General features: G+C 46.7%; 1 pseudogene; it reads left to right on the top strand.

Moving 5' to 3' along the window:
• The first annotated feature begins 979 nt into the window (after window positions 1-979).
• Window positions 980-8731, top strand: LOC136468610 (cold-responsive protein kinase 1-like; annotated as a pseudogene).
• The last annotated feature ends 1220 nt before the right edge of the window (window positions 8732-9951 follow it).

Below are 9951 nucleotides of genomic sequence, written 5' to 3'. Positions count from 1 at the left end.
TTCCTTCGATCCAAACGTGCCCTTAGCAGGACCCATGTATGGTTATCTGAGTTTCGTGTGTTACTCCAATTATGTAACCCAACAACCATTGTTCACTGTTTCCTGCTGCGCAATTGCGCAAATGCTGCCTACAGCCTACGTTCGTAGGAAAAATGTGGCTACGAATGCACGTCCAGTTCTGCGTATGTGAACTTTGCTGCAGCTGGCTGTGGCATCAGGCCGGGCGCCCATGCCAATTAGGCTAAAAGCCCAAAGATTTTCCGACGCACGCCATCGGGGCTGCACAGTTCTAGTACTATAGTGGCTTTCTCCAATGATGAAACATGGGCTGCACTGAGGCTGAACTTTGCTACTGGGTCGGCCCACTGAGGTTTTTCTTTTGCGACTCCCGGCCCACTGATGTTACGCACCTCCTGTTGTGCAGTTGAGCACCTTGCTTGTTTATTTGATTTCATGATTTTTTTTTTATAAAAAATGTAAAAAGACTAGCAACTGCTTCCTCAGTAAACATGCTCGATCCGATTGTGAGGCAGTGAGGCTCTGGCCTGCATCACTGTCGTCTTTGCTTCAGAAAGGTATCTAGCCGTACACTTCATGCTGCCATCAAGCCAGCTGTTCAAATACTCCCTCCATCTATTATGGTATTTATGTCGGTCAAACTTTTTTTTAAGTTTAACTACATTTGTAGAAAATATTAGCAACATTTGTATCCTAAAAAAATTTATTATGAAAATAGATCTAATGATACTAAATATATACTATAAATATTAATATTTTCTTGTATATATTTGATCAAAGTTAAAATCGTTAGAATCCTCGGAAAAGGAAAACGACACTTGTTTTGGGTGGAAAGAGTAGGTGGGTTTAGTCTAAACCAGTGGTCTTGAAAACAAGGAAAAAGACTTGGTCAGCGACTCTGTGAACGCGTTGATCGATAGGACAGCCCTGCTCTGGCTTTGTCACACGGTCTCCGTTAAAGATGGCAACGGGGAATTCTCCGTCGGAGGTTGCCTCCCCATCCCCGTCCCCGCGGGGAGAAAAAATCCCCATCCCCGTCCCCGCCAAAGCTCACGGGGACGATTTCTCCCCCATCCCCGCCCCCGCGAGGGGGAAAATCCCCATCGGGGATCCCCGTCCCCGCATTTGTTCATCACCATTCAGGTTGATTCATCATCATTCACATGAGTTCATCGACACAATATTAGAGTACACCACGAATCACAATCCAAAAATAGCTAAATAGCAAGAAGCAGGATACTAATCATCACAAAGGTGTAGAACTAGGGTTATTGCTGTTATATATACTCAGAAGACATTGGGCCTTCGTGGGCTGGTTGGGCCATCAGGAAAGAGAGCAAAGCCTGTATATAAACGGGGCGGGGATGCGGGTATCAGGGACGGGGAATGCTCCCCCAGACCCGTCCCTGCCAAACCCGACGGGGGACGTTTTCTCCCCGTTTAGATCCCCGTGGGGCATATTTGACTCCATCCCCGTCCCCTAATAAGGGAATTCCCCGCGGGGAATCGAGGATCGGGTCCCCGTTGCCATCTTTAGTCTCCGTGCAGCAGCGTCAACAAACGGCGGTGGAGACTCCATGGTCGACGACAGAGGCATATTTGACTCTGGGCCTCTGCCCTCTATACTGTCCAAAGCCTACTAATGCTCAAATGCCTACCACCAGACTTTGCCGTACTCATTCTCGTCCAAGCTTCCCGTGCCGTCTTCCATTTCATGCAAACCTGCTTTGAACTCAAGGTAGCAGGTGATCAAACGCCGGCCGACAAAGATCGATGTCGAACGCTGCCATCGATGAGTAAGCAGCTGTCCATGCGACGTCTCTTGCCGGATGACAGATAATGCTTAGATCCCTCTATCTGACCTCGTTTTGATCGCCTCTCTTTCAGCGATTGGCACCATCATATTCGTCATTATTGTCGCTGCGATAATTGTCTGCGCCTACAGACGGGCCGAGGCATGCGCCGGCGGTGTCGCTAGGAGCTACGCGGTGGTGTCAGAGCAACAGATCAGGCACGCCATGTCACACCTTGATCGCCGTCGACATGAGCACGCAAGAGGAACCAGTGACGAGGACACCGGCGGATTAACTTCCTCTGCCGTTACTGTGTTTAATTTCTAATGAATGAATGTCTCGATACAGTGAACGGTGCGACACTTATGTGCTCTTACAAGACTGGTCATTAGGGCCCACATGATAGTGTCTCATTGGAAAATGTAAACAGACTTTTACGCTAACTGCTTACATGACACGGCTTCACTGCTCCTGTATGTCGCCCGGCATGACATCTCCCCCTCCCCCTTGAGTTGCCGCTTGTCCCCAAGCCAGCGAATCTGATAATCTCTTCTTGAGCACATTGTAATCTTCCCAAGTCATAGCTGATGATGTTAGGCCTGTCCAAGTGACCTTGACTTGAGGAATCGTTGTGTTGCCTTTCTTGACCCACCAGCGCTCCAGGATTGCTTTAGGCTTTGTCGCTGCAACTTCCAAGTCAGTAGTGACTGGAAGTGTATCATACACAGGAGTATAGTCTGCAATGAAAGGCTTTAGCTGAGAATTGTGAAAAACACGATGAATTAAAGATCCTTTTGGCAATTCAAGTCGATAGGCCACATTTCCAATGCGCTCCTGCACTGTATATGGTCTAAAGTACTTGTAAGCTAGCTTTGGAAAGGGTCTGTTAGCCACTGAGGATTGGGTGTAAGGCTAGAGTTTCAATAGCACTTGATCGCCAACAGAGAAATGATAATCCTGCCTCTTCTGATCTGCCAGAAACTTCATACGGTTCTATGCTTTGGCTAGATGTGTCTTTAGGGCCTGTAAGTGCAACTCCCTATTTTCAATGATCTCAGCAACAGTATTGGATGTTGAAGTTGGGACATTAGGAATTGCCCCCACATTGGGTTCGTAACGATATAGAGCCTTAAAAGGGGAGCATCCCAGTGCAGTGTGATAGGATGAATTGTACCACAGTTCCGCTAATGACAGCCACTGAGCCCAAGCTTTTGGGGAGTCTTGCATAGAGCACCGGAGATACATTTCCAAGCATTGGTTGACTCTTTCGGTCTGGCCATCTGTTTGAGGATGGTAGGCTGTGCTTAGTTGGAGATTGACCTTATACAACTTAAACAGCTCTTTCCAAAACTGACTGAGAAAAACAGTATCCTCGTCAGTGACTATTGTACTTGGTAATCCATGTAGTTTGACTACATTGTCCATGAAAAGCTGGGCAATAGTTGCTGCAGTGTATGGATGTTTGACTGGCAGAAAATGGGCAAACTTGGTAAGCCTGTCGACCACCACTAAGATTACACTGAAGCCCTAGGATTTGGGTAATCCTTCTATAAAGTCCATGGACAAATCCCTCCATACACCTTCTGGAATTGGTAGGGACTGGAGTAAGCCCAAGGGATGATTGTTGGAGTGTTTGGACTGTTGACAGACAGAGCACTATTTGATAAATGATTCCACATCTTGTTTCATACCTTTCCAAGCAAAGTGTCTTTTTAAGTCTGTGGTAGGTAGCAGCAATACCTAAGTGTCCTCCAAGAGCATTGGAATGACTGGCAGCAATGATTTTGGTTTGAAGTGCTGCATTTTGAGCAATCCAGACTTTGCCATGGTGCCTGATCAATCCTCTGTCCAGACTGTAACCCTAGGAATCTGGACTAGAGATGGCTAACCTTGTCAAGAGTTGCTGGGCTTGAGGGTCTGTGGTATAAGAATTAAGAACTTCCTGTATCCAAGCAGGTTGCACTGAAGACATAGCTTGTAATGACATTAGATGGGCTACTCTAGAGAGGGAATCAGCAGTCACATTTTCTTTGCCTTGTCTGTAGACAATTTTGAAATGCATTCCCATTAGCCTTGTCATGGCTTTCCTCTGCATCTTAGAGTGTAAATTCAGTTCATTGAGATAGGCTAGGGATTTGTGATATGTCACTATGATAAATTCTTGTCTTTGTAAATAAGCTCTCCACCTTTCCACTGCCATGATCAGTGCCAATAACTCCTTTTCATATATGGATAATGCTTTATGTTTTTCTCCCAATGCTTTGCTAAGATAAGCAATGGGTTGACCTTGCTGCATCAACACAACTCCAATGCCATCATGACAAGCATCTGTTTCAATTGTAAAGGGTTCTTGAAAGTTGGGCAAAGCCAGGACAGGTGTTCTTGTCATTGCCACTTTAACACTGTCAAATGCTAACTGGGCTTCAGGAGACCAAGAAAACTATTTCAGTCTCAGCAAGTTGGTCAGTGGTTTGGTTAGGACTCCATAACCTTTTACAAATCGTCTGTAGTAGCCTGTAAGACCCAGGAAGGCTCTCAACTCTATGAAAGAAGTAGGAGCTGGCCAGTGGAGCATAGCTAAGATCTTGTTTGGATCTATGGACACCCCTGCTGCTGAGATAATGTGTCCTAAATATTCTAAACTTGACTGTGCAAAAGAACATTTGCTCTCTTTGAGGAATAGTTGTGTTTTCTCAATTCAGCTAAAACCTGCTACAAATGATGTTTGTGGTCTTCCATAGTGGCACTAAAAATTAGGATATCATCTAAGAAGACCAAGACAAATTTCCTGAGAAAAGGCTGCAAAATTTGGTTCATGATGCACTAAAAAGTAGCAGGGGCATTTGTGAGTCCAAATGGCATCACCTTGAACTGATAGCGGTCGTGATGAGTTTTAATGTAGTTTTGTACTCATCATCTGGATGCATTCTCACTTGATGATATCCTGACCTCATATCAAGCTTGGTGAAGAACTTAGCTCCATGTAATTCATTTAAGATTTCTTCAATGACTAGCATGGGAAATCTGTTTTTGATTGTGATGTCATTCAATTTTCTATAGTCTACACAAAATCTCCAGGCGCCATCCTTCTTTTTGACCAAAAGGACTAGGGAAGCAAAAAGACTATGGCTATGAGCTATCAAGCCAGCTTGCAAAAGCTCCTGGACTTATCTCTCTATCTCAGTTTTGTGTAATGGGGAACAGTGGTAGGGTTTAGAATTGATTGGAATAGATCCAGGCAAAAGTGGGATGGTATGGTCATAGGCTCTTTGTGGTGGTAAGGTTTTGGGATCAGTGAACACATCACTATAAGTTGAAAGAATGGCAAGAATTTCAGATGGTGGGGAAGTGTCATTAGGTGTGGTTGGATTGGTTGCTGGTACATAGTCCAAAAGAACAAAAGCCCAGATGTCATTGTCTTTGGTAGAGTTAAATACCTTAGTGGCTGATATAGACTAAAGTTGTAGAGGAGGTTCTGTGATTCCTTATAGCTTGACAGGTTTGCCCTAGATCCAAAACTCTATAGTTTTGTGTTCCCAGTCACATTGCATGGGACTATTGGATTGTAGCCAATCAAAACCAAGGATGGCATCATATGGGTGCATATCCAAGACCACCATATCAGTAGAGAGTATATGGCCTTGGCAATACCAGGACAATCCTTGTACCTTTCTGTTGGTGATCATCCATTCACCATTTGCTAGCTTCACTTTTTTATCTTGAGTGGACACTATAGGTAGCTTGGCCAAAGTAACAAACTGAGAGCTAATGAAGCTATGTGAGCTACCACTGTCAACAAGGATGAGCATCACCTTATCCTAGACTCTTGTTTTCAGCTTGATACAATTGGTGTTGTCCACACTAGAAATAGCATGGAGTGACAACTGGCAGAATTCCTCATGAAGTGTGTCTTCAGCTGCCAGTTGATTGAGGACATCATCAGAAAGTTCTCGGTCAAGGTCATTAATGACCAATGCATTGGCTTGAGGCTTGTTTCTCTTAGGACACACTTCTAGGTGACCAGGTACAAATTTATCCCCACAATTGAAACAAAGGCCATTTGCCTTCCTGTAGTCCCTTAATTGCCTATCCTTCCAAAGAGAAGTGGGTTGAGGTGCTTGCTTGGTTTCAAGTCTTGGTGGCATGTATGGTTTTGGTTGAGTGACATTTCGTTGATATCTAGCCTTGCTTCTGTCATGCATTCCTTGCTGAATCTTAGCAATGAGTGAAGCTTTATGCACAGTTGGTGGCGTTTGACTCTCTATTGTCCCTATGATTTCTTCCTTGAGTCCTCTGATGTAATGAGGTGTGAAAAACATTTCATCATAATTAGGATTATGCATGGTTACAACGAATTGCAAGGCTTGGAACTAGGTGGAGTATTCTGCCACTGTCCCAATCTGCTTGAGGTCTAATAAGTCATTCATTGCCGTCCGATAGTCATCAGCTCCAAACTCCTCTTCTACCACAGCACAAAAATGATCCCAATCCCTGAAAGTATGGTTGAGTTTGTAAGCTTGGTACCACTTAGCAGCATTACCCTCAAAATGTAAATGAGCAGCTGTAATCCACATGCCCTCTGGCAGCTGGTAAAGCTCAAAGTAACTCTGACAATTATCCTTCCATATCTTGGGGTCTGTACCATCAAATTTGGGAAATTGCATTTTGGGCATAGCTTGGCTGGGCAATGTGTCTCTTCTCCCAATTCTTGGTGGGGGTCTCCTGACCTTCGAAGTTTCTGCCTTAATAGTTCCTTTTTCCTTGGCAAAAACATTTTGAAATGATGCCTTCTCCTCGAACAGCATGGATACCCCATCCTCATCGTCATATGCATCCTCATTGTCAAACTGTCTCATCGTCAACTGTGCCACTGCTGCTCCATTGGCTTTGACTTGTTGGGCTATCATGTGTTGTTCCGCAGAGTAGTTATCCATGGCTGCTCCCCTGATATCCATCTGGACTTTCATCTGCTGTTGAAGTTCCCCAATATCATTGACTCTAGTGAACAACAGATCGAATTGCTCCATGACCTGGTCCATGAACTGCTTCTCGTCGTCAGCGCTTTTGGCCATGGTGTCCAACAGAATCTGCGTCTGCTTCGATGGTTTAAGTGGAGCCGTGGTGACTGATGGGCAAAATCCGAAACAACTCAGTGAAATCGGAGGAAGGGTAGGGTTTGGTGAAAGTGATTGGGGTGCTGGAGTAGTGGAGATGGGAAGGACAAGGTTGCCGACCCAAAAACCGTCACTGACCCAACTCAACCCAAAGGAGGGATCTCTGGGACCTCTCGTCGAACACCACATGGGTATGACGGAGATCAATTTTGCCCACCGGAATTACGAGTTGTAGATCAAAGTGACGGAATCGAGACGGTACCTGAGAGTGAAGAGCGGACTGTGAGCCGAACAACCTATTGCGGTGATGGTGGAGGTGGGGTGGTGGTAGGGCGTCGGACCACTGGATCCACCGCTGGATTCGTCGGAGTTGCGGGTAGGAAGCGATGAGGAAGAGCGCTGCGCTCGTCACCCACGCCGAGGATATGTTGTCTCTGATACCACTTGTCACACCCTTGGCTGCCGACGATCGCCGTCGACATGAGCACGCAAGAGGAACCAGTGACGAGGACGCCCGGGTAAACCCCTCTGCCTTGGCTGTGTTTAATTTCTGATGAATGAATGTCTTGGTACAGTGAACGATGCGGCACTTATGTGCTCTTACAAGACTAGCCATCAGAGCCCACACGATAGTGTCTCACTGGAAAACATAAACATACTTTTACGCTAACTGCTTACATGACACGGCTTCACTACTCCTAAATGTCACCCGGCATGACACGCCACCATCGAGAAATTCCTCTTGGAGATCAGGCACGAGAAGCCCTTCAGGTTGACGTCGCTGCAGCTCGCCAGCTTCACGCGCAGCTACACGACCCAGCTCGGCGCTGGCGGCTAAGGCACGGTGTACAAGGGCGTGCTCCCCAACGATCTCGCCTTTCTGTCAAGGTCTTCGACCGCAGCCTCGCGCAGAGGTCCCAGGAGGAGCAGTTCATGGCGGAGGTGGGACCATCGGGCGCACGTACCACGTCAACCTCGTCAGGCTCTTCGGCTTCTGCTTCGACGACGTCGTGCGCGCGCTGGTGTACGACAACGGCGCGCTCGACGCCTACCTCCTGGGCGGCAGGGGCCGCGGCGCCGGCCTCCCGGCGCTGCGCGACATCGCCGTCGGCGTCGCCAGGGGCATCCGGTACCTGCACGAGGAGCGCCAGCAGAAGATCGTGCACTACGACATCAAGCCCGGGAACGTGCTCCTCGACGGCGCGCTCACGCCCAAGGTCGCCGACTTCGGGCTCGCGCGGCTGGTGAACCGCGCGGACACGCACGTGTCCGTGTCGTGCTTGCGTGGCACCCCGGGGTTCGCCGCGCCAGAGATGTGGATGCTGTCGGGCGTCACGGAGAAGTGCGACGTGTACAGCTTTGGCATGCTCCTGCTCGAGATCGTCGGGAGGCGGAGGAACTTCGACGAGGCGGCGCCCGAGAGCCAGCAGTGGTTCCCCACGCTGGCGTGGACCAAGTACGAGACCGGCGAGCTCGTGGACCTCGTCGCGTGCAGCAGCGGCGAGGCTGGTGATGCGGCCGCCGCGGCGGGTGACGAGCAAGAGCATGAGCTGCGGCGCGATAAAGAGATAGTGGAGAGGATGTGCAAGGTTGCGTTCTGGTGCGTGCAGCAGCAGCCTGAAGCGAGGCCGCCCATGGGTATCGATGCTAGAGGGCGAGATGAGCATCGCTGCTCCTGTGAACCCGTTCCAGCATCTAATGGCGACGCCGGTGACGGCGAACCCGTGGACGACGATGACGAGTAGCGCGAGCGCGGTGTCAGCAACTGGCATTTCTGAGACTAGCAACGAGATCGTCTCGCTTTGACAATTGGCTGCAACTGAAAATGGGCAGGACATGGTCAAAGATTTGACCATGTAAGTCCACCGTCCTCATTCTCCCTCGGTTTGCTGATGGTGCTCGTGAACTTGACTATTGTGAAACTCTAAACCCGTTTGCTGCGTTGAGCTCTCGGGTCTGAACTACGAAGGTGCGTTTCTCATGCCTGAACTTCATACGATGATTTGAATTTTCCGTACAGCTGCACCTGTCCAGACGCGCAATGGACCCATGGTATGGCAGTGTGCACTCCCTTATCTACGAGCTGTTCGACTGATGATTTCTGTGGTTGATAAGTCGGCTGAAGCTGATTTGTTGTGAGAGCCGTACCATAGCTGATAAGCTAGGTGGATAAGTTTAAGCGAACGGTGATCTTTTGTTATGCAACGCAAGTGGCAAGTAAATAAATAGGTGTGCATTAAACGGGCAATCACGAACACGTGAGTTGAATTATTTCATTTGTCTACGCCGTGCCTTAATTTTAAGTTTAGAAATACTCCCTCCAATCCATTTTATTTGGCGCACATGCATATCAAGATTCAAACTTCAAAAACTTTGACCAATAATTAGGCTAATAATTTTTAACTATTATAATACAAACTTTGACCAATGATTAGATTTGTACGAACCAATGATTATAAGTTTATAAGCATAAATAATATAATATAAAGCAAATGAATGGTTAAAGTGTAATCTAGGAGACCGTGTCATTCTAACTTGTGCCACATAAAATGGACCGAAAGGAGTAATAATTTATATGGGTTTCAATCAGTTATCACTACTCCCTTCGTTCTAAAAAAATTAATGTTCTAGAATTTTTAGTATAGATTAGTGCTCAATAAAAACTACAATGTACCTCTATTTATTGAACGTGAAACACGCTAATTAAGACATAAATTCCTCATCAAAAGTAATGCATGGAGATATGCAGAGCACAATTTAAAGCTGATATGGCCAAATCTACAGTCCAATGCTAAAACATCAAATTTTATAGGACATTTTTTGAACCCTAGAGCATCGAATTTTCTAGGACGGAGGGAGCACTAATTTTTAGACCGTGTTCAATGGGTTAGAGGAATGCGAGGATTCTTTTCAGTGCAACGCATGAACAAATTTGATAGTATATTGTATAAAAAATAGTAGAGATAAAATTAATTTTACCCAAGTCAACCCACTTCCATCATATATGCTCATCAAAGAGCGAAAAT

Source organism: Miscanthus floridulus, chromosome 1, assembly GCF_019320115.1.
Source record: "Miscanthus floridulus cultivar M001 chromosome 1, ASM1932011v1, whole genome shotgun sequence".
In the NCBI taxonomy this organism is placed as follows: domain Eukaryota; kingdom Viridiplantae; phylum Streptophyta; class Magnoliopsida; order Poales; family Poaceae; genus Miscanthus; species Miscanthus floridulus.
Note: the sequence above shows the minus strand (reverse complement) of the source record. Positions and strands in the feature narration are given on the sequence as shown.